This window comes from Periplaneta americana, chromosome 14 (assembly GCF_040183065.1).
Source record: "Periplaneta americana isolate PAMFEO1 chromosome 14, P.americana_PAMFEO1_priV1, whole genome shotgun sequence".
Classification (NCBI taxonomy): domain Eukaryota; kingdom Metazoa; phylum Arthropoda; class Insecta; order Blattodea; family Blattidae; genus Periplaneta; species Periplaneta americana.
Window position 1 is genome coordinate 7,927,898 of NC_091130.1, and position 25,971 is coordinate 7,953,868.

Below are 25,971 nucleotides of genomic sequence, written 5' to 3' on the forward strand. Positions count from 1 at the left end.
AACTTAACTTACTAAAAATAATTTACAGGTTCGATTCTGTGGTGTGTAATTTTCTGGGTACAGCTGTGTATTGGATATTAAAAACTACAAAACGTGAGGTGGTTTGATGACATTATTACTATTAGAAATGAAATATTATTGTAGTTAATGCCATGATGTGACTATTTTTCATTAATTATACATATTAATGCTATATTGATCATATGAAAGTGAAACGTTTTGGGGTTATATAAGTAGATTTAGAGAACAACTTAAATTAGATTTTGATTTCTATATTTTACTGAGTGGCGGCTATATAGTATATGTTACTGAAAACTATACAACTTACGTAAGATAATAATTATTAAAAATCAAATATTTTTATAGTTATTAATCAAGCGGGGTTGGGTCTTTTTCATATATTTAATGGCGGTGTGGTGTATATATTTATATGCGTGGTTCTCTTCAGTATTGGCTCGAGAGTATCTTTCATTATTATGGAAGCAAATAACTTTCCGAATGTCTGGTATTCTTCATCGAAAATAAATCTGAAAAATGTTTATTTGAACGTCTAATGAACTTAGTTTGCAGCATTTGCTGCACAAGCCACTAGTTATATCCATTACTGGTATCTAAATTTAATTTTAAACTGTAAGCCCTTTGTTTGTAATATGTTGCTTGTGAAGATCTCATAAATGGAAAAATATACGGATTTTGTTTGTATTGTGCTGGTTGTCATGGAGAGAGTGATTTAAAAATTGTTAATTCATTGCTATGAGTAAAGACATTTTTTAGGTTACACGATGAAAGAGTAATGGAACGGAGAAAAATTCTCTCCGGCGCCAACTAGCCACTCATAACGAGTGCACCTCAGCACATGTGTGGACTTCGGTCCTACGTTCATAGACATCTATGACGTAGTGCAGAGGGCGGCCACTAGAGGGAACCCAAGAGTTGGAGCTTAATCTGAAACGATTCTGTCCGACGCCTGGGTGGTATCCGGTGTGGCTTTGTGGATAAAGCATCAGCACGTAGAGCTGAAAACCCGGGTTCAAATCCCGGCGCCGGAGAGAATTTTTCTCCGTTCCATTACTCTTACATCGTATGATGACGCAGAATATCTGCATGGAAATATCATATGTATTTCGGTACATTAAAATAACATATTTGGATTTCTGTTTATAACAATATAAGATGTAATTATTACTTACAGTTATCATGGAAAGTTTTTTTTTATATAATTTATTGATCTATCAGAGAATTTAGTGCTATATAGACCACTTCTAAATAAAATGGGAAGTTTGAAGACGGCCGAATTTATTCAACACCATGGGGTGATAAATGCCCTAACATCGTGTTCGGTTTCCCATAGCTCGATGAACTGACGCTACCTCAATAAAGGAACAAGACTTCGATCCCCGGCACATTATGAGGGATTTATGACGAACAGACCAGCTGTCAAACAGGTTTTCTCCTAGTATTTCGCATTTTCCTACCATTCTGGTTTCATAAACACTCCTTTATCACTGTTATTATCCTTGCGCCTCTGAATTATTTATCCTTATAATTAAAAAGGGCATAACGTTGTGTCCGATATCGTACTAACCTCGCGCCGTATGAGATACATTATACCCTCCTGACAACACAATAAAAAGGATAAGAAAATACTATATAGGTGAGAATGTTAAAAAAAAAAAAAAACTAAAAACGCTTTTTCCATGGTAACGAAGAATGCTCTTTTAGAAAAATTAAGACATTTTTCGAATCGATGTCAAGCGTTGCACGTTACTCTTAGGCCCTTTTAGTACTCCAGATGTCGATCTCGAGGAAAGTTGCCGTCATTTCCCCTTTTAACCACAAGAGCGTCAAACATCAGCGAAACAAAAGGATCCACATTTTGTCTGATAACGTCGCATCCCATCTAAGTTCACTCCATCATATGAAATATTGTGGTCAGTTAAGTATTTTCTCAGACATCCCTGAATATCATTAATTTTTCATCCTCCTCAAAAAGGTGTGTATCAGTGTATCATCTGACATTGAGTTGTTGAAAAAAATAAGACATTTAAAAACTCACTGATCACGAGGGAATCCCTAAACTCTTTACTTAGTCTCTTTCTAGCTACGAAAACTATTCAGGGATTGAATTACTTATTTAACATATTAAACTGCAAATGATTTTGTGCGAGATCGTGCGTATTTGCTTGTTTTCCGCACAGAACCAATACGCGGTAAGTGTGAAATACCACATTCAGTATTCCCAACGTAACACACATAACAATTTCCCTCTTCTTACCGCTTAAGCGCGACATTCATTTTACTGCTTTAGGCTTTTAACATATTATTTTTAGAGACGTTTAACATAGTAATAATTATAAATTGGAAACTTAACACTGCAATTTCACCTAAATTGCAATGTTAATTATTGTTTTTAAATATTTGCAAAAATTAAGTAAAGTCTACTACTCCACGAAACTTATTGCATTCCTGATACAAGTAATAACATTAAGGAAGCCGTGAAAAAATCAACGAGATTCCAGATGCCGATGTTATTACTGCAATATGTTATATAAATAATATTGTTAAAATATTAAAATGAAAAATAAATCATTACATAACCTTACCGTTTGTTTTAAGTTCGCATTTATAGACTGGGGGAAAAAAAAGACAGACGTATATCACGGCCTGCTGGAGTATAGTAAACACAGAAAACATTTTACAGCAACAATGTTGAAGAAAGATATTTTGGTGTTCCGAAGTTGGCGTCATTAAACAGAAACCAACATGGAGATTTCATTGCATCTAATTAGAAATTCGTCTTTCAGGTATGTAATAAACGATCTTCGCACAAAATAATGTACGATACACGAGCGGTATGTTTGTTTTCATGTTCTCGGAAATTAAAAAAGCTCAGCTACGTTTCGCTTTTTCAATCTTTTCCTCGAACATGAAAACGTCAACATACCGCTCTTATAACGTATATTACTATTCTGATATAATTCTTTATTCAGCCCCCTAACAGCTGCGAAAGTAGACTAATCAGAAAGGGAATAATGAAGCGATATTTACAGCGATGTTGGAATGGGAAATCGAAGTATTCTAGGCAAATCTCACGAATCTCGAATGATCTGTCTGGAATAGAACCTCGACTTATTACAGACAGGGTTGCCAGACGTTCTGGATTTCCCAGGATTGTTCTGGATTTTAATGCTGTGTCCAGTGTTCTGGATTGAGTTACATTTCTCTAGGAATGTTAAAAGAACTGAAAAAATAAAAATTTTTGCTAATTTCTATAACATTATTTTTAAAATATCTCATTCATTTTTTCAAGACTGTCCAACCTCTGTTCAACTTGGTCACCAATACTGCTTGACGTCTATCAGGTTGTATTGAAATAATAACAATAGTAATATCCTACAGTACATTTATTCTTTACTTTATTTGGAAGTTGATTTATTATTAATAGCATTTAAACACTGTGCCATGCATTTTTTGTGTGCAGATCAGACTGTAATATGACATTATTTTTCCACACTTTATCAATAATTCAAAGAACATTTCATAATCTACTAGCAAAAATGTAACAGAATTAAAAGTTTAGGCCCTGTTGAAATACATGAAACAAACAAAATCAGTTTTAGGTATTTTAAATTGAATTAATTTAAATATGTAGTCACGTCAAGGTCGGGACGCAGTAACATCACCTGTCTTTGATTCCTGATTAGAGAATCTGGCAATCCTGATTATGGATAGAATCCGTGAGCTGTCTAAACTATGGTTGTTGCTAATAATGGGGTAAAGCGAGAGAACTATGGAGTATAGCCTTACAATCTATGTATCTAGCACAGATCTTTCAAAACATCAGAAAATAAAAAAAAAACCTAGTCATTTTTACGAAAAGTCATCAGCCACAAGAAACGGAAAATGTGTCTTTCTCCATGATGAAAAAGAAAAATGCCCCCACACTGACAGAGATAATTGGAAGCACATCTATGCATATGAAAATGCTGAGCCCTCTCTTGAGGAACATTACATAAGAATCAAAGTTTAATCGGTTGAGAGACTGACTAACAGGTAAGGAATCTTAAGCCATTCTGTTGTTTTATCTATATTTTTTTTCATAAGAAACTTTCAATTTTAAGTCCCTAGACAGCTTCCTTGTGGCATAAAGGTGAGTGGAGTTTAGATCCTGAATCTATTACCGAAAATATGTTCGTATGAAGATGGCGCTTAAGGGGAGAGGAAGGTATTTTTTTAAACTGTTTTTCTATTTGGTGTAAAATATTAATATTTTGAATGTAGAGATCTCATAACTGTGGCAACTCAATCAAATAAAAATATTTTGAAAAAAAAAATTATCTGGCGGCCCAAATTTGGAAAAAATGTACCCAATGCAGGATTGTACTAAAACCGATATATCTAAACCGTTTTTAAAGATAGATTCAAAGTTTTTTGCAATGTATTTGCAAAAGCATGTTCTACAAACTGTCTGTAACGGAATTTTGATATTGGTCCCTACGTTTGTAAAATAAACAATTAAAATTTAATAACAATTTTCTCATTTCCTTTCTTGCAAACAAACGGACGTATTTTTAAAATGAAATCAATTAACAAAATTCTCTTACAGAGGAAAGTTTCCTAATAGTCTAAAGAATGTGTGTTCTAAATTTCATGCATGTATCTTTAATAGTTCAGAAATTATATTCATTTTTGTCAGGCAATATAGCAAAAAAAAATGAAGTTCCTGGAAACAGATAAAAGCGGCGTGTGATTTAAAAATCCGTAGCGCAGGGTCGACCTGGTTGGCAAGTTGGTATAGCGCTGGCCTTCTATGCGGGTTCGATCCCGGGCCAGGTCGATGGCATTTAAGTGTGCTTAAATGCGACAGGCTCATGTCAGTAGATTTACTGGCATGTAAAAGAACTCCTGCGGGACAAAATTCCGGCACATCCGGCGACGCTGATATAACCTCTGCAGTTGCGAGCGTCGTTAAATAAAACATAACATTTAAGATAGCGCAGGAAATTTAAAAATGACGTCTCAACATCCGATAAGGGCACAAATACCCACAAAATTTTATGCTATGCACTCCACACATATCACGGAGTATTTTAAAGATTTTTTTTTAATCCACTCATTTTCACCAAAAAATACCATCCTCTCCCCTTAAGTGAAAAGAAAAGACATTATGAACCCTGCTTTACTTATCTGGAAGAGAAATACCACATACCCGTTTGTCGCTACGAAGTAATCGCCTTGCTCATTGGTGCAAGGGACACTATTTCCAGATTTTGTATCAATTTCTTTCATCGCTTCCATATTGATCTTTTGGAACTTATAGATACAGCCAGTAATATTTTAAGACATTCCTTGTTAATTGTAAACAACCATCTGTACAGTTCTATATATGAAAAATAAATTATTCCTGTCAAGGATAGCTAAAAAAATAAATAGAAAAAATAAATCAAAATAAAATTTAAAAAAATTAAAATTAAAATATTGTTGATCTACAGTTAATTTAGGTGCTCTTACCGCTCGATACCCCTTTTTCAAGGACAGCTATCCTTTCTGGATTCTTCTCTCAGTGATTTCACAAGGATCGAAATATACTTGAAAAATTTACAACGCTGAACTAGTTAACATATCTGCAGTTTAATTAATAAGATAGAAATCGCCACACACACAGATACAGAGTTTAGTTTAAAAGGTTCGTCTATAGGACAGGAGTTAAAAAAGAGTCGATTTAAGATGTGAAAATGTGTCAAACGGAATAACAACGTTGCGCTCTATTTAAAGTGCTAATAAGACATTTAAACCGTGGAAAAGTCAGCTCCTCGGAAACAACCTTTCACAGAACGGGCTACTTGCAAGGTAATGTGATAGACTTAAGTTGGAAAATTCAGAATCTGACACCCTAGGCCGGGTAGCCAGACTGATTTTTTTATTTTTCTAACTACTGTAAGAAACTTACGGTGACAAATTAGGTCCAGCTGTCTCTTTTCCAAATCTTATTCTTCTCGCCATTTGATGAACTTACTGTACTCAATCACAGATCTTCAATAATTTACAGTTAGGGTACATACACGTTGGAGCAACGATAAACGATAAAAGAAACGATCTAGCGACGCTTTGGTATTATCAAAGAATCAAGGATTCATAACGGAGCAACGAAGACGCGGGAAGCGAACATTTTGATTTATCAACAGTAATCTCACTAGATGTTTTGATTTATCTAGAGAAAATCAAAACTCGAGTGGGATTTAATTGACTATTACACGATTAGAAGAAAGTATATAAAGATTAGAAGTAACGAAGTACTCCAATACAATAAAATATTAATTGACTTACGAAAATACAACTGTCTTCAAATGTATTATTGTACCATCTCAACATTACAAATATTACGCTAGATGCATGCTAGATGGCAGTAGTGTTTTTATACAGACACTGTAATGATTACTATTCAATAAATCTTAATATTAAACAATCTCTGATACGTGACTATCCATAATATCATATAGCAGAAGTTCTTTTTATCCTCTCAGAGCAGAAGCTATAACATAACCTAACTAATATACACAAGTGTTAGAAAAGTTTTAATTAACGACGATGACATAAAAAATAAACATGAATAATTTTAAAAGGAATAATTATTGAATGTACAATTTTCAAATTTGAATGTGGTTGGTGGTTCAATTGATGTTATATTGGACGTGTGCGTAATAGAAGTGGAACTCGTTGATTTAGGCCTACATGGTGTATTCAACTTATTCAGGATTTCCGAATGAATAATTTTAAAAGGAAAAATTATTGAATGTACAATTTTCAAATTTGAATGTGGTTGGTGTTTCAATTGATGTTATATTGGACGTGTGCGTAATAGAAGTGGAACTCGTTGATTTAGGCCTTCATGGTGTATTCAACTTATTCAGGATTTCCGAATGGTGCTCTTCATTAATTTTTTTAAATTGGATTTCAGAAGATGCATAGGTATGATCAGTGATTTTTATTAATTCTTGTTCTTGAATGCCAATGCGAGTCATATTTGAAACTGCTGTGCATCGACTGGAGTGGTTTGTAATTTTATATATATTTTTGACGTCCAGACCAGCGCAGTTTCAAATGTTGGCAAACAAAGAAACAAATGCTAGGGACGCGATAAAATTAAACAAATGCTAGGGACGCGATAAAATTGTGCGATAAACAGCCATGATTGGTTGAAATACGTCCTTTCGTACCGTTTTATTGGTCAAAAGTAGTACGACGTAGTAAGAGTGTAATAGTCAGTAGAAGATATTCTATGCATCCACTTAATGAAAGAAGATACATAGGAAATATCAGCTGTTAAATTCAAGGTTAATATAACTCAAATACATACAAAATTAAACCCGTTTCTCATCTCAAAGCTAGTATAAATTCGTTGTGTTGTGATTGGTTCTTGTGATCACATAACATATGACGAATAAATACACAACTGATCAATTGCCAATAGCTACAATAATTAATTTAATACGCCAAAATAATAATAAATCGATTAATATTCGGATATATTGATAACCACCGGTAATTATACAGATTAAGATTATCTTAATCAGAGATCATATGAACGACAAGAGCGAAGAAAATGGAACTTTTCTTTCTCGTCGCTTTTATCGTGTATCTTCGCTTTTATCGTTACTCCAATATGCACACCTCAATGACAATGCATGCTTCAATTCTCTCTGATATAGCATCGCTGCTTCTTTTATCGTTTATCACCGCTCCAACGTGTACGTACCCTTAGAAAGCACAATTAATTTTCGTTTCTAACATAGCTTTCGTAGCTTTCATTAAGTCTCCCCTGGAAAATTCACTAAAATGAGGTCATTTTTCACATCAATTCTTTTTGTTATCTCACAGAAGCTAAATAACGTCAGTAGGTGAAAGAATTTAAAATAAAATACTAATTTATCATTTCGAGATTACGTCGATCTCCTCAGGAAAATTGTCGTAAACATAACTAAATCGTTCCAAAGAGAAAGAGCATAAGTCCACAAAAATTCGAAAATAAATTATTACCAGACAATTTATCATTCTTGTTAGACATCTTATACATTCAAAAGGCCTATGGTATACTAATATTAACGACAGTGTGAGCCTTTCTGTGTCTTTGTACCAAAGAGAGAGGTTCTATTTCCAGGGACTTGGGACCTTTCTCTCCATTTTGTAATTTTATATTTCACTTTGAACTCTGTAACATCCTGTGGTTGTTTCTATTTGTTTTTAAAATGTTTATTTCACACTTTCACGTTTTGTAGTTGGTTATTTAATATTCAGTAAAACTTCCCATTACTGAAAACTGCGAGAAGGGTAATAAATCCAGAATTTATTGAACTTTCTCAAATAGTACAAACGGATTTAAAAAAAGAACAACTTGGCTATAAGAAAGCTTACCACTTGTATTATTCATAATAATGTATTGTTCAAGATAATTTCAGAAATTTAAGTCTTTTGTAATTATACTAAAATTTTGTTTCCGGAACTTAGACCCTTTCCCTTTAAAATGATTCAATTGTATAACATATTATGACGATTCCTTCAAAATGTCTTTCTATTCGTCGTTTTTGCATGTATTTATCTCACCGACGCCTAGTAAACTCTGTAGCTAATCTAGTAATAAACAAATACGCCTGAGTGAGGTTTTCATAATCTTCTAAACCTCTTCCTGTTCACCGTTTCATATAAATTCGTTTTACTGACGCCGAATAAAAACATAGTTGAAAGCGTCATAGGAGTAATACACACTCGAGGTTTTGGCGGTTTATTTAATCCACACAGAAACAATTGAAGAGAACACTTCGAAATAAGGCATAACGCCTTCCAAATCCCTTCCTATTCACCATTTCACACAAATTCACAACGACGCTGGGCGACTTCTCCCTAATGCAAATTATCGTTCGAAAAAACACTCCAGAAGTTTTTTCATAATTTTCGTTAATACGTTCAGAAGAATTTCGAGACAATACCTCACCACAGACCACGATATTATGCTCCCAAATCCCTTCTCTTTATCCTTCCACATGAATCCACCTCACCGACGCCGAGTAACCTTGTAGCTGGAAGCGTCGTTGATGGAAACACTGAATGAAACTAAATGCTACAAGCCTGTCATGCTCTCAGGAACGAATTTGCTGGCGACGACACTGCTTAGTTACCACAACGACGCAAGTTTTGGGCGTCACAAACTTGAGAAAACACTGCAAACACTTACCCATGATGGCCGCTCATTACGAAGGAACACACGCACGCACACTCACACTGCAACTGCCGTCTCGCCTCGACGGCTGGCAGAGCCCTACTGACTGGGGTGAGCAGCGCAGGGGGACCTGGCCGCTGTTGCCACATCCTGCACGCTCCACGCAATGCTACGCTCTATCAACTGCATGGGTCACTGCGACCCCCGCCCCTCCACCGACAGACCCCATTATTTGTGCTTAATCAACTGCACAGGTCATTTTGCGTTGTTGTGGTCTTCAATTAATAATAATAATAATAATAATAATAATAATAATAATAATAATAATAATAATAATAATAATAACAGAGAGGGATTGGAATTGAACGGGTTACATCAGCTGCTTGTCTATGCGGATGACGTGACCAGTGGCGTATACTGGTTAAAGGGTTTGGGCTACCGCTGACCCTATTATTATTACACAAAATATATCTAACAATTACTTTACTTTTAATTACTATGGTAAAACTAATAATACAAAATTATTACATTATGTTATATTATAAACTTTTTCTTTTGTAATTTCCTTGGGCTACCGCCGGTAGCCCAGGTAGCCCGCAAAATACGCCCCTGGACGTGACTATGTAAGGAGAAAATCCTCAAACGATTAGGGAAAACACGGGAATTTTAATTGAAGCAAGTAAAGAGATAGGTTTGGAAGTAAATCCCGAAAAGACTAAGTATATAATTATGTCTCGTGACGATAATATTGTACGAAATGGAAATATAAAAATTGGAAATTTATCTTTTGAAGAGGTGGGGAAGTTCAAATATCTTGGAGCAACAGTAACAAATATAAATGATACTCAGGAGGAAATTAAACACAGAATAAATATGGGAAATGCCTGTTATTATTCGGTTGAGAAACTTTTATCATCCAGTCTGCTGTCAAAAAATCTGAAAGTTAGAATTTATAAAACAGTTATATTACCGGTTATTCTGTATGGTTGTGAAACTTTGACTCTCACTTTGAGTGAGGAACATAGGTTAAGGGTGTTTGACAATAAGGTGCTTAGGAAAATATTTGGGGCTAAGAGGGATGAAGTTAAAGGAGAATGGAGAAAGTTACACAACACAGAAGTGTACGCATTATATTCTTCACCTGACATAATTAGGAACATTAAATCCAAACGTTTGAGATGGGCAGGGCATGTAGCACGTATGGGCGAATCCAGAAATGAATATAGAGTGTTAGTTGGGAGGCCAGAGGGAAAAAGACCTTTGGGGAGGCCGAGACGTAGATGGGAAGATAATATTAAAATGGATTTGAGGGAGGTGGGATATGACAGTAGAGAGTGGATTAATCTTGCTCAGGATAGGGACCAATGGCGGGCTTATGTGAGGGCGTCAATGAACCTCCGGGTTCCTTAAAAGCCAGTAAGTAAGTAAGTAATAAAAATAATAATAATAATAATAATAATAATAATAATAATAATAATAATAATAATAATAGCAGTTTCAAATACTTGGGGTGTACTATAAGCAGTAACATGAGCTGCTGACAGGAAGTCAAAAGGAGGATAGCAATGGCAAAGGAAGCTTTTAATAGAAAAAGGAGTATCTTCTGCGGACCTCTGGAGAAAGAACTAAGGAAGAGACTAGTGAATGCTTTATATGGAGTGTGGCATTGTATGGAGGCAGGAACATGAACATTACGACGAAGTGAAGAGAAACGACGGAGTAAATATAGAGAATAATACAGCGTGAGAAATGGACATACAGATAAGAAATGAAGCTGTGTTGGAAAGAATGGGCGAAGAAAGAATGATGTCGGAACTGATCAGGAAAAGGACAAGGAATTGGTTGGGTCACTGGCTGAGAAGAAACTGCCTACTAAAGGATGCACTGGAAGGAATGGTGAACGGGAGAGCAATTTGGGGCAGAAGAAGATATCAGATGACAGACGACATTAAGATACATGGATCATATGCGGAGACTAAGAGGAAGGCAGAGAATAGGATTGGAGAATGCTGGGTTTGCAGTGAAAGACCTGTCCTTGGGCAGAACACTACGAATGAATGAAATGACAATAATAATAATAATAATAATAATAATAATAATAATAATAATAATAACAACTTCAAATACATGGGGGTGTACTATAAGCAGTAACATGTGCTGCTGTCAGGAAGTCAAAAGGAGGATAGCAATGGCAAAGGAAGCTTTTAATAGAATAAGGAGCATCTTCTGCGGACCTCTGAAGAAAGAACTAAGGAAGAGACAATTCACTTACAAAACAGAAGGCGTGTGAAATTAAGTAGGCCTACTTGTTTAATTTGGCCCTAAATAATCTTATGTTTTGAGTTTCATTTTTTATATCGATAGGGAGGCTATTAAAATTTTTACTGCCATATAACGCACTCCTTTTTGATAGTACAATAGACTTGCCGATGGAGTATGAAAGTCATTTTTTGACGTGTATTTATACTATGAACTGTTGAATTAGTTACAAAGTTTTCACGATTACATACGAGGTAGTTTATTAATGAAAAATTATACTGACAAGCCATCGGCATTATTTGTAGTTTTTAAAATAGTCCTACACGATTCTCTAGATTTGGCACCCACTATTATTCTAATTACTCTTTTTTGTAGGAGGAATATACTGTTACTATCTGTGGAATTTCCCCAGAATTATTCCAAAACTCATTACCGAGTGGAAGTATGCAAAGTATATTGTTTTTAAGGTATTGATATTCACTGTCTCTTGCACAGATCTAATAGCAAAACATGCTGAATTTAGTTTGGAGATAATTTCCAATTTAACACATTGTAAGCCAAGAAATTTGGTTGTTGTTTCCATTAGGGACCTATTATTAATTATTGCGCTTGAAATTTGTGAGGTTGAACTTGGAAGGATTTAAATTGAATTATGTTAGTTTTGTTATAATTTAATACTAATTTATTGGCTGAGAACCAATCACATATTTTGAGGAAAATTTCGTCTGTTGAAGATTGAAATGTGTTGGAGTTATTGGCTGTAATTACTATACTTGTGTCATCTGCAAATAATATGAGATTACCTACATCTTTTATTAGATGGGGGGGGGGGGACAAGACCATTTATGAAAACTAGAAAAAGTATGGGACCTTATATTGATCCTTGTGGAATTCCATTATTAATAGTACCCCATATCAAAGCAGATTTCATAGTGGTACTGATTTCGACTTTCTGTTTCGTATTTATGAGATATGAGTGAAACCATTGGTGTGCAACGCCTTTAATTCCATAATAATCTAATTTTTCTAATAGAATTTTAAGATTTATATGGTCAAATGCTTTTGATAAATCACAGAAAAATCCTCTAACTTGGAATGTTTTATTAATAACCTCCAGAATTTTGTCAGTTAAACTAAATGTTGCATTTTCAGTGGACTTACTTTTCCTAAATCCAAACTGTTCTGGGACTAAAATGTTGTGTCTTGGCGCTATTTAAACATCTCCATCCCTTCCTCTACCACTCCCTTTACTTTGCCCTTTTACCTACGCTTTCCCTCTCAAAGAGTTCGAGAGCAGGGGCGTGTCACGTCACAGAGCCTGAAGTTGGACATGTCTGATATAAACGCACGTTCTGTATTACAGTAATTGAAAACGTATGAAGCCAAAACATGACACACACTTATTTATGACCCGCACATCACTACCTCGTAATAACTAAATAGATTCATATATTATAATCATACACCGTACAATGTAATTGAATTTAGTGACGGGGAATAGAGAAGTATAGTCTAGTGTTGCCAATGCATTTTTTTTTATTTTAGTGGGTTATTTAACGACGCTGTATCAACTACTAAGTTATTTAGCCGTTTGGTAGTGAATCTATTGATTTCAGTTCTTTAAGGCAATGCATCGGTGAAATTTTGGTAAAAAAAGAAAAAAAATGTTTTTTAGTATTTCAGTATTTTATTAGGAATAAACTTTCTATTTTAATATGGTGCTTTCCTCTAGTAAGTTATAGGGTAACAGGGTGGTGATGGTCAGAGGTCTGCATCGGATGTTTTCGCTCGAGCGCCAAGTAGTTCATAGCATAATCCGATAGGTAGCGCACATGCATGATGGGTAAAACTGTCACGAGCGATAAATCCTCGAACGGTATAAGCCGAGTGTTAGACATTCGTTCTTGTTACAGTGATGAACTGTGTAGTAACATCATAGATGTTTATCATTTCAAAACTTTGCAGTGTTTAACTAACCTCTCCATAGTACAACTACAAAATTTGCTTTAAAATGTAATATAAATGTTGTAGGTAAATGGTTCCCCCCCCCCACACACAGGAGTGATTTTGTTTTTGCCACATCTGATAGATGTAAATGTAATTATTATAAACGGAAAACACAATCACGATAATGCAAGAACTATCAAGTTTTCTAGTAATAATAATAATAATAATAATAATAATAATAATAATAATAATAATAATAATAATAATAATAATGATAATAATAATAATCTCTAATAATTAGTGTATCAATCTTTGCGTCTGTAACAGTTGTGCAGCACGATTATTCGTTTTATTATATTTTCTGTGACGTTATCTCTGTACTAATATTGTTATTAATCTTCTGCTATATCAATAATATTTTGTAAAACGTTTCTACATTGTCGCAGTATATAGGCGGAACACTATGTATGGACCTATCATATTATATATGTGGTAAATCAAATATTGAATAATTATTAATTAGCAATAATAACTGTATATCGAAGTTTTTCATACTATTTTATTTATAACTTCATGTTCCTGTTTTGGTACGTTCCATTAAACGTTTGTCATAAACGCAGAAAATAAAGCCTTATTTTTACCGTGTGAGCAAAACATATGTGTATCTTATCTGTCACCTTCCATATAAGATAAGACATGTCGGTGAGATGACCTTGTACTGTGCTTCTATTTATTACGAGCGTATCACGACCGATCCTATCTCACTCGAGGGTGCGACACTCGACCGAGTTCAAGCGAGCGATTTAACTCCAATGCAGCACTCTGGTGATGGTAATGTACAGTTTTTTCACATTTGAATTTTAAAATTCATTTATCTCTGTTTTTTCAGCATTTTGTTGCATTCAAAATCCACTATGCGATATAGTTTCATGCAATTGTCTTGAAATTTTCAGGAATAATGTATGTATACTGAACTAAAAATCTGATTTCGGCTTTTCTTTCATAGTGCTAATAATGATCATACAATTTTAAAATATCTTCGGCAGGCAATATAAAATGCGAAAAGAAAAATATCAGTATTTAAAAATTTTTAATAGAAAAGTAACAACAGTTTCTTAAAAACCACAAATCAATTTGTTTATATTGGTCTTGTGAGGCAAAAATTAAATTTATAGATGGAAATTTTAAACCGTTCACCGCATGGTGCATAATGATGAAGTATAAATTTACCGGTTAAAAGTCCACACCTGTGGAGTAACGGTTAGCGCGCCTAGCCGCGAAACCAAGTGACCCGGGTTCGATTCCCGGTCGGAACAAGTTACCTGGTTAATGTTTTTTCCGGAGGTTTTCACTCAACCTAATACGAGCAAATGCTGGGTAACTTTCGGTGCTGGATCCTGGACTCATTTCATCGGCATTATCACCTTCATGTCATTCAGACGCTAAATAACCTGAGATGTTGATAAAGCGTCGTAAAAGAACCTAATTAAAAACCGATTAAAAGTTAATATCTCAGGAATGGCACATTAAACAGCAATGCGATGTGGTGTGTTGTATTAACATTGCATTTTCATGGTCTGGTAAAAATTTGAAATTCATAGGTTAATAAATACAAATTTTAGGATTTTCACCGATACATTGCCTTAACAGGGGCAAAAATTCATGCGATAGCGGTAAGCGAAAAATCTGAAGGTATTTTTAATAGGTCGATACAAAATATTAAAAAATCGTATACTGCTATTCTCCAGAAACAGTGAAGTTTACATTTTTCTTCTTCATTTTTATTCGAATGTGATTATAACCGTCTGAATTGTAATGACTTTCACGCGACGTAAGGATGTGTGCAAACATTGGCGTAGCTCAGTCGGCTAAGACGATCGCCTACCGATCGGGAGTTGCGTTCGGGCGCGGGTTCGATCCCCGCTTGGACTTATAATCTGGTTGGATTTTTTCCGAGGTTTTCCCGAACCGTAAGGCGAATGTCAGGTAATCTATGGCGAAACCTCGGCCTCATCTCGCCACAAACCGTATCGCTATCACCATTCTCATCGACGCTAAATAACCTGTATATGTGGGTGTACGTATTTAAAATTTTTAGATCATGGTTTATTTAACGACGCTCGCAACTGCCAAGGTTATAACAGCGTCGCCGGTGTGCAGGAATATTGTTCCGCCAGTAAATCTACTGACATGAGCCTGTCGTATTTAAGCACACTTAAATGCCATGGACCTGGGCCGGGATCGAACCTGCAACCTCGAGCACAGAAGGCCAGCGCTATATCGACTGCGCTACCCAGGCCGAGCTCTTGGCCTAATCCCAATACAGCAGACTTAACTGACCTCTATTGTGATCATAATGATGACGATGATGATTAGAGCCCGGATGTTAGGGAAAATCCCTTTGTAAACTGAGTGTATGTATGAAAGACCGATTAGAGATAAACACGTTTCCACACATTTGGGGACGATAGGCACAATTTTTATTTTGCATTTTTTGCCTATTTTATCTCCAGTTGCCTACTTTAAGGTTAAATACCTTTTTTAGCCTTTTTACGTCGTTATTGTACATTTTATATATTTTTAATGCATTTAAAATAAACTGCGCATAAATCAATCTATACTAATAATAAATCTGTAGCCGAAATTTTTCTGGTAATTTTCGATTTTCCAAAAATAATTGGTCCTAACATATATAATTAACCACCCTGAAGCCGAAAATCGCTTTTTTGAAATTTTTGTTTGTATGTCTGTCTGTCTGTCTGTATGTTTGTTACCTTTTCACGCGATAATGGCTGAACGGATTTCGATGAAAATTGGAATATAAATTAAGTTCGTTGTAACTTAGATTTTAGGCTATATGGCATTCAAAATACATGATTCAAAAGGGGGGTTATAAGGGGGCCTGAATTAAATAAATCGAAATATCTCGCTTATTATTGATTTTTGTGAAAAATGTTACATAACAAATGTTTCTTTAAAAATAATTTGCGATAAGTTCTTCTCCTCGAAAAATTTTGATAGGACTGATATTTAATGAGATAAATGAGTTTTAAAATTAAAATAACTGCCATCTAAGGCCGTGTAATGAATTAAAAAACAAATGACTTCGTCTATAAGGGGCCTTGGACAGCAACAATCGAAAGCTATGAAAGATAGCCTACAGAGAATGTTTCTGTGTTTGTATGAAGTAATATCGGAAACTAAATTAACCGATTTGTATAATTAATTATTATTTCACCAATGAAAAGTGTAGTTTCTCTAGATGGACAAAATGCTATAATGTTATTACAGTAACTTCTGATATAATATAATATAATATAATATAATATAATATAATATAATATAATATAATATAATATAATATAATATGATATGATATAATATAATATAATATAATATAATATAATATAATATAATATAATATAATATAATATAATATAATATGTAATTTAAGTTATTTGAAGGGTTCGCAACCATAGTGGGCCAAGCGCCATTTACTGAATACGTAGAAAACAAAGGTTAAAATTAAGTTATTACCATAATTCAATGGAAACCTATAACAAGTAAAATAAAATATCCACATTAAATCTAAATGATGTCAATCTTCATTAAACTATGGTTGCATGTAATAAAAATTAAGAAACTTGTTAAAGGAATTCTCACTGCACCAAATGAGTGTCTCTGGACCAAAATGATCGCATTTTAATTATTTGGATGCAATTTAAATTAAGTAACATATCAAACGATTTATCTTTCTATCAAACACGAATGTTCCCTGGATCAAACGTCCTATTTTAATTATGTAATTACTTTATATTTATTTCTAACGGGTGCAGCGGAGCGCACGGGTACGGCTAGTTATATCATAAAAACAAAAAAAAAGAACGGTTGTACAAATTGAAACTATATATTCACCTCACACAAATATTTGCTGAGAATCTTATTCTCCAGCAATACATATGTTTCCAAGAAGTCGTAAACTTTTCTCCGCTACTGATTCCATCTTTTATGTCACTTAACAAAGATGTTTGAACAGTATAACCCTCAGTGCTCAGGTCACTCCGGATTTACCAGCGAAAGAAAGGGGATGAGGGAAGTATTAAAAGCAAGTCTCCAGATCCCATTACTGTTGTCGCTTGCACGCACAAGTCACGCGTACTTTGAAGTCTCTAATCCCTTCTCACACCTCTCTTTTTGAGGCAATATACAGTCGGTTTTTCCCGATCTCAGAAAGAAAGCAGAGACAGTCCTTTTGAAATAAGTTTTAAGTTTGCTCCAATCACTTCAGTAGAAGCAGAAAGATCTTTTTCCACAATGAAAAACGTTCTCTCTGACAGGCGGCTCACTATGACAGTTGACAACTTAAAAAGCATCTTGTTATGACATGTAACCAAGGAAAGTGAGTACCATATGGGATAGTTTATTAAATATGGAGAATTGCTCCGAATCAACAGACATAATACGGTTCGTTCTCTCATCGCAGCTTCAATCCGTCAGAATGCTTCCTATGAGGTTTATGAGGAGGTTGGTTGCGTCTCTTCTGATGGCTCTACTAGACGGGCTGATATCATCATAATTGATCGGCAGAAGGATAAGGGTGTCATTCTTGATCCCACAATCCGTTTTGAGATGCATGAGCAACAGCCACAAGAGGTGTGTCGTGAAAAACAAGTCATATATGAGCCTTGTTGTCAGCATCTTGGAGCACACTACCACATTACACATTGGACAGTTTTTGGACTCATGTTCGGTGCCCGTGGCACGATCCCACGTGAAACTTTAAATCAACTTAAACAATTTAAAATTTCTGATGCAACGATTGATGCCATAGGATCTCATGTGTTAAAATCATCCTTAGCTATAATTAGTAATCATTTGTACCAAACACACTTTTATTGTAAATGATTTCCTATGTTTTCATATCATTTATCTTAATGTTTTCTTTTTCCTTTCAAATTCTCACACAATTGTTTTCATGATTATTCTTTATGAATTGATTAGTAGGCCGATCTATTCGAACCCTTATTTAGGGCGGCTTTTTTTTTTTTTTTTGTAAAAATTAAGAAGTCTATTTTTTTGTCTGTTTCCATTATTTATTATTAATTGTATTTTTAATTAATATGTTTATTATTGTCATTATTGAGTGTAATTAGTTACCACTGCCACCGGGTATATACCCATTGCAGTGTGAATAAATACATACATACATGAATAATAAATGCCTATTTCACTATTTTTAGTGCCTTTATGCCTGCCTATTTTAACCAAAATAAATTCATAAACATCCGGGCTCTAATGATGATTATGATGATAGCGTTCGAGTCTCCGCCTAAAATTATAGCACACGATATTACATTCATGACGTAAAAATCATGACTTAGGGGGAACCCGAACCACAACAGTGGCTTCCCACTCAGCGTTGAAGCTTTGTCTTTCCCAAATTTCATTACAATATAACTTGCTCTGCGTCTTCTGAACCAACAACCATCACGGTCGTAAGACAACAGAACTTGGTTAGTCCGCAATTAGAAGCAGCAGTTTCTTGTTACCAGCCTGGCATGTAGGCAACTCGTAGTAGCGATGCTGTATTGTCTTCACGAGCACGCATGGCGACCAATCAAAGTTCGGAAAATTTTAAAATTATTTGTGTTTGGCCCCTCCCGATCTGATAATGACATCGCGTTTCCAAGGAGTTGTCCGCCTTCAGATGTCTGACGTTATTTACGCCGCTCCCAGCTGAACAGTGAATTACAGAAGAATTAGTGCGGGGGTCGGCATGGAGCCTGCAAACAGGTCTACTTCATAATCGTTCAGACATTAATAGAGCACACTTGTAGCTTTCTGAAAGGAAAATCTAGGATACTTTAAATTTAAAATGCACATAAAATGAACTTGAGCATTTTCTTATCTCCGTCTTAGAATCAGGGCGACTACATAATTAGCGACGGTGCATGTCTGGGCTGCGCCCTGGACGAATCCGTACACTTAGGCCCATTGTGCACCCTTATATACGATGATTGTCCAAGTCCGTCATATGGTCTGCGAGGCATTCTTAAATCCGACGCTGACAGGTGTCCCATCCTTCCTCGGTCCCTACTAGAGCCAGAGTAGCCTGATGAGCTCAAGCACTTCCTACAACAGCATGGATTTTTTAGTTGTATTGGGTTATTTTACGACGCTGTATCAACATCTCAGGTTATTCAGCGTCTGAATGAAATGAAGGTGATAATCCCGGTGAAATGAGTCCGGGGTCCAGCACCGAAAGTTACCCAGCATTTGCTCGTATTGGGTTGAGGGAAAAAACCTCAACCAGGTAATTTGCCCCTACCGGGATTCGAACCCGGGCCACCTGATTTCGCGACCAGACGCGCTAACCGCTTACTCCACAGGTGTGGATACAACAACAGCATGGAAAACCCGTACTAACCACAAAACTTTACTCCAGCTATTTTTACTATTGCGGATAGATGAAATGAGGGAGAGAAGATGGAGAGTGTTGGAGGAATGATAAAGGGAAACGGGAGTACCTCGAGAAAAACCCTTTGCAACATCAGCTTTGTCCGCCACAAATTCCATCACGACGAACGAACCCTGAATGGAAGACGAGCCACAAACGCTGCGAGCTGGAAATGAGTAATTATAGTGCACCAGTAATGGTGTCAGTGCAGGGTCGTAATGAAGTTCACACAGGAAACCCTGGAAAGCACTATAAGGAAAGCCTGGAAAGCACTAAGAAAGCGTGAAAAGCACTACATTTCTCTATGCGTATTCTTAACAAAGCTAACCAAAGGTCAAAAGAATTAGCGTACAAAACCCTTGTTCGCCTAATTATGGAATATGGTAGATTGGAATCCGTACAAAGCCAAAACGATTCAATAGGAAAGGACCAACGCAAGGCAGCAAAATATGTCAAAATGGGAAAGGAACATGGTGAAGAGAAAGTAAAAGACTTAGGGTGGGAATTTCACAAATCACGGCGATGAAAAACCAGACTAAGTGCATTGTTTAAGGCACAAATGGGACACAAAGCATGGACCGATATCAATGCTAGATTAGCAACACCATCATATTTAGGCAGGGCTGATCACATTAGAAAGTTTAAATGCAGAAAACAAAGAACAGACGTGGCAAAATTTTCCTTTGTTAACCTCACAATAGTAGACTGGAATAGCTTACTTGCAGCAATCTTTCAGGGTGGTCCTCTCAAAATCAATACATTTAAGGAAAGGCTGAGAAGATTAGACTGAAAATTTAATTGTAAGTGTAATTATGTAAGTTGTGTCATGTAATTAATTAAGTTTATATTATGTAATAAATTAACTTGACTTGTAATTACTTAAGTTAATAATAATTGGGTTTAGTCTACAGTTCTACACCTGTGAAGTAGCGGTCAGCGCGTCTAGCCGCGAAACCAGGTGGCCCGGGTTCGATTCCCGGTGGGGGCAAGTTGCCTGGTTGAGATTTTTTCCGGGGTTTCCCCTCAACCCAATATGAGCAAATGCTGGGTAACTTTCGGTGCTGGACCCCGGACTCATTTCAGCGGCATTATCACCTTCATTTCATTCCGACGCTAAATAACCTAAGCTGTTGATAAAGCGTCGTAAAATAACTTACTAAAAATAGTTGGGTTTAATAGAAGAACTTATAAGTGAGATTTACTTTTCCTTATAGTACGAGTTATTATAGCATAGTTTTTATTTCAGGAATTCTCAAAGTAAACGGTAAAGCAATTGCAACGAAAAATAGAAAAAAATTCTACAGTCGTTGATTTTATGAAACCTTCAATCTGACAGTACATAACATAATTTTTCAGAAGGAAGAAAATATTAATTAAAAATCAATGGGTCTACGTAGGAATATGAAGTAATTCGGTAGAGAACGATGGTGAATATGATGAACATAAATGACATCATCGAGGATCAGCGTAAACCTATTGATATTTAATTAATTTTTTCTTCCTCCTGAAAATTTATTTTCTGTACTGTCACATAGGAGGTTTCATAAAAATGACGATATAATATTTTTTTCGAAACATAGGAGGTTTCATAAAAACAACGACGATATAATAATTTTTTTTTCAAACATACAAGGTTTTTATAAAATCAACGACGATATAATTTTTTTTCTTCAAAACTTAGGAGGTTTCATGAAAACAACGACGGTATAATAATTTTTTTTCGAAACATAGAAGGTTTCATAAAAACAACGACGATATAATAATTATTTTTTTTTCAAACATACAAGGTTTTATAAAATCAACGACGATATAATTTTTTTTCTTCAAAACTTAGGAGGTTTCATGAAAACAACGACGGTATAATAATTTTTTTCGAAATATAAGAGGTTTCATAAAATCAACGACGATACAATAATTAATTTTTCCGAAATATAGGAGATTTCATAAAATCAACGATGATATAATATTTTTTTTCGAAATATAGGAGTTTCATAAAATCAACGACGGTATAATAATTTTTTTCGAAATATAGGAGGTTTCATAAAATCAACGACGATACAATAATTAATTTTTCCGAAATATAGATTTCATAAAATCAACGATGATATAATAATTTTTTCGAAATATAGGAGGTTTCATAAAATCAACGACGATATAATAATTAATTTTTTCGAAACATATGAGGTTTCATAAAAACAACGACGATATAATAATTTTTTTCGAAATATAGGAGGTTTCATAAAATTAATGACGATACAATAATTAATTTTTTCGAAACATAGGAGATTTCATAAAATCAACGACGATATAACATTTTTTTTCGAAATATGGGAGGTTTCATAAAATCAACGACGATATAGTAATTAATTTTTTCGAAACATAGGAAGATTAATAAAAACAACGACGATATAATAATTTTTCGAAATATAGGAGGTTTCATAAAATCAACGACGGTATAATAATTAGTTTTTTCGAAACATAGGAAGATTAATAAAATCAACGACGATATTATCATTCATTTTATTTAAACATAGGATGTTTCATAAAATCAACGACAATATAATAATTTTTCGAAATATAGGAGGTTTCATAAAATCAACGACAGTATAATAATTAGTTTTTTTCGAAACATAGGAAGATTAATAAAATCAACGACGATATTATCATTCATTTTATTTAAACATAGGATGTTTCATAAAATCAACGACAATATAATAATTATTTTTTTCGAAATATAGGAGGTTTCATAAAATCAACGACGATAATAATTAATTTTTCCAAAACATAGGAATATGAAAACATATTGAACAGTTCATCAAATTGTCTCTTTGTCTTATGTAAAGAAAAAAGCCTTTCAGCAGATGTACTTAGGTAGCTACATCACCAGGCTGTATTTCTGATATCAAACAAAGACATCTTCTTTTACTGAAATTATTATATTTCACCGCCATCATTCCCAAATATATTGATTCGTAGATACTGAATATGAACAAAATTTTACCAATAGTTAGGAGAAATGGTTGTGAACAGCCGGAGGACGGACACACAGACAGAGGGACGGACGATAAGGCCAAAACCATATAATCGGTATTACGAACACTGTAAACTGTACAAATATTTCCACGAAAATATCTAAATCGATTATTTGTGTCATCTCAATGCTTCCTCTAATAGCAATCAAGGCAATAATCTAACTAATAACTCGTAATTTCGTGCATCATTTCAATATACTTACAATTTAAAAGTCGCCAATGAACGCAGAGTTATAGCTAATTAAAAAGTGGGATGCCCATATAAAAAGTGGCCATTTCTGCACATCCTAGACATCTACATAGGCTACATCACTTGCCATCGCCAGAATGAAATCACGCTGTAGAATCTATCGATCTCGGTCGCGTTTAAACTTGCGAATCTGAGATCTGATGTGAACAGGTAACCACTGGACCATGTTGAAGCTTATCATGTAGTTTCCAGTATTATGGATACGATTCCCATGCTCGCTTAAGTATAGAAATATCTTGATTAAAGCACCGACTGCCACAGTAAAAAGAAAGACGTGATCGACATACGCCGACTCTGCGGTTCCTGGCCGCGGCCATTACAGAGCGATTTCCCACTGATTCGCAACCACGGCGCTAGTCACGGTCTAATAACAGGTGCTGGAGCAAGATGGAATAGCAATGCTCGCCTCAACGGGAGGAAGGCAGCTATTTATAAACTCTGCCCTTATTGGCGGGAAGAGGGAGATTCGAACCGGGCACAAAGTGACATGAAAGCTTTCCCACGTGATATCACGCAGATGGAAAAGTGACGTAAAGTTTACGAAAACGGCGGCTAATCTTCATTGCGTAAGAGTGACTCCCCATATCAACAAACATAAGGTAAAATCCTTCCGCGCCCCGACGGCTGATTGGTTACTGCGATCTCATCTCCTGTATTTGGGATGTCGCTTTATTCCATATTGAATAAGTTCGAAATGACATACGTCAGCCGTGGCGAAAACGTGATCGTGCGCCGAGCCACTGTGTAACCTGCAACGTGCATAGCACCTATGGAGGGAGGCGGACACCCGAAGGGGAAGTGAAGCAACTGTCTGACTTATTAACGGATTTTCATTTTCCTTACGTCAAGCACTTAAATATAATTTGATACAGTACAAGGCTATAAACTAATGTTTAGTACGTGTAACGAAGAAAGAAATGAACAAGAAAACATAGGACACATTATCACAACCTAAAATTAACTGTCTTCAGAATGTCTCTGCGACAGAGTTTCAAAATCAGGAATTATGTCACTTACTGCCAGTCGTAGTTGATCACGAAGGTATTTGTCAGTCGTGATATAAATTTGGTTTTTACTATTTTCATTGCTGAAAATAATTTTCACAAACGCAAGTTGTAGCGAACATGGCTTCAACAGAGCAAGCGAAAGAACGAAGCTTCGGATATTTATTTTTTGGCAAAGATTTGAAAAGTTCAACATTTTGTCAAGTCTTTACATCTAGCTTTCATTTAACATCGCATAGTAAATCTGTGAGTTTAGATTGAAGATCTAACCGTATTCGTACATCTGCTGAAAAAGGATCGACGTACAGAATAATAATAATAATAATAATAATAATAATAATAATAATAATAATAATAATAATAATAATAGTAACAATAGCACTTATTCTTTTATGGTGCTGTGCATAGACGTTTCGCTAGCCCGCGCTACGAGCGTGCTAAACTAGCCCCGGCTATCGAGTGATTAATTATACAGAATTCATATCATATCATATCGCTAACACTGGTTTATGAATACGAAAAACGTTAGTTCGCTGATCATCCACCGGAAGTCAGCGCTAAGAATGTCTATGAATACGGCCCTTAGACTCTATATAAAGTTTAATCACTTCAACCACTACGTCCTTAAGGGTGCTATCCATAGACATTTCGCTAGCCCGCGCTACGAGCGTGCTAAACTAGCCCCGGCTATCGAGTGATTACTTGTACAGGATTCAAATCATATCATATCGCTAACACTGGTTTATGAATACGAAAAACGTTAGTTCGCTGATCATCCACCGGAAGCCCGAGCTAAGAATGTCTATGAATACAGCCATTAATGTTTCATGAGTGACATGTATTATAATTCCGTTTACTCGTATGTTATACAACCGTTTCCCTCGTAATACTTGTGAACAAATCATACATTTAATATTCTCATCATATTGACATCAAAAAAAAAAAAAAAAATGCGTCCTCCCATCCTACTTGAAACTTTCGTTTTTGTAGAGATACATGGTTTCGAGAGAGACATTGCGACGATACGCCACTCTCAGGTTAGAGGCAAATACAAATGGAACGGAGTTTGACTCCAGTGAGTGAGAGGATGGGGTTGGGGAGGTAGGAAGCAACAGAAATGCACAGCTATCATTGCGAGCCACAATGTGCTCGTGAGTCACATTTTCGCCACGGCTGGCATACGTGATCAGGGATTATAGAGTGCGCCACGGGATTTTAAATTACATCTTTAGTGAGCCACATGATGAAAAAGGTTGAAAAAAGCTGAATTAGACGAGTATCTTACTTACTCACGTTTTTTTAGTTGGTTATTTAACGACGTTGTATCAACTACTAGGTTATTTAGCGTCTATGAGATTGGTGATAGCGAGATGATATTTGGCAAGATGAAGCCGAGGATTCGCCATAGATTACCTGGCATTCACCTTACGATCAGGGAAAACCTCGGAAAAAGCCCAACCAGGTAATCAGCCCGAGCGCAACTTCAGAGCGGCAGGCAAGCGCCTTACCCGACTGAGCCACGCCGGTGGCTTACTTACTTATGGCACATTCGGTCACCGATGAACGACTCAACTGATGCCTTTGCAAACAATGGAACTGAGTTCAATTCGTGGAGAATAAAGCTAGGTTAAAAGAAGCATCTTCTGCGGACCTAAGGAAAAAGAACTAAGGGAGAGACTAGTGAAGTGCTTTGTGTGGAGTGTCGCACTGTACGGGACAGAAACATGGACATTACGACGAAGTGAACAGAAACGAATAGAAGCACGTGAAATGTGGATATGGAGAAGAATGGAGCATGTGAAATGGAC

General features: G+C 35.5%; 1 protein-coding gene across 2 annotated transcripts in view; it reads right to left on the reverse strand.

Moving 5' to 3' along the window:
- The window catches only part of LOC138713098 (cytospin-A-like), a 406,047-nt gene that overhangs the window by 322,289 nt on the left and 57,787 nt on the right, over positions 1 to 25,971 (reverse strand). The window contains exon 1 of one of the 2 annotated variants that reach the window (XM_069844870.1): positions 9,230 to 9,369. The exons of the other annotated variant lie outside the window; for it this stretch is intronic. The gene's annotated coding sequence lies outside the window, so the exon portion shown is untranslated. Of the gene's footprint in view, positions 1 to 9,229; positions 9,370 to 25,971 lie in introns of those variants that run through there. 2 annotated transcript variants of the gene reach the window in all.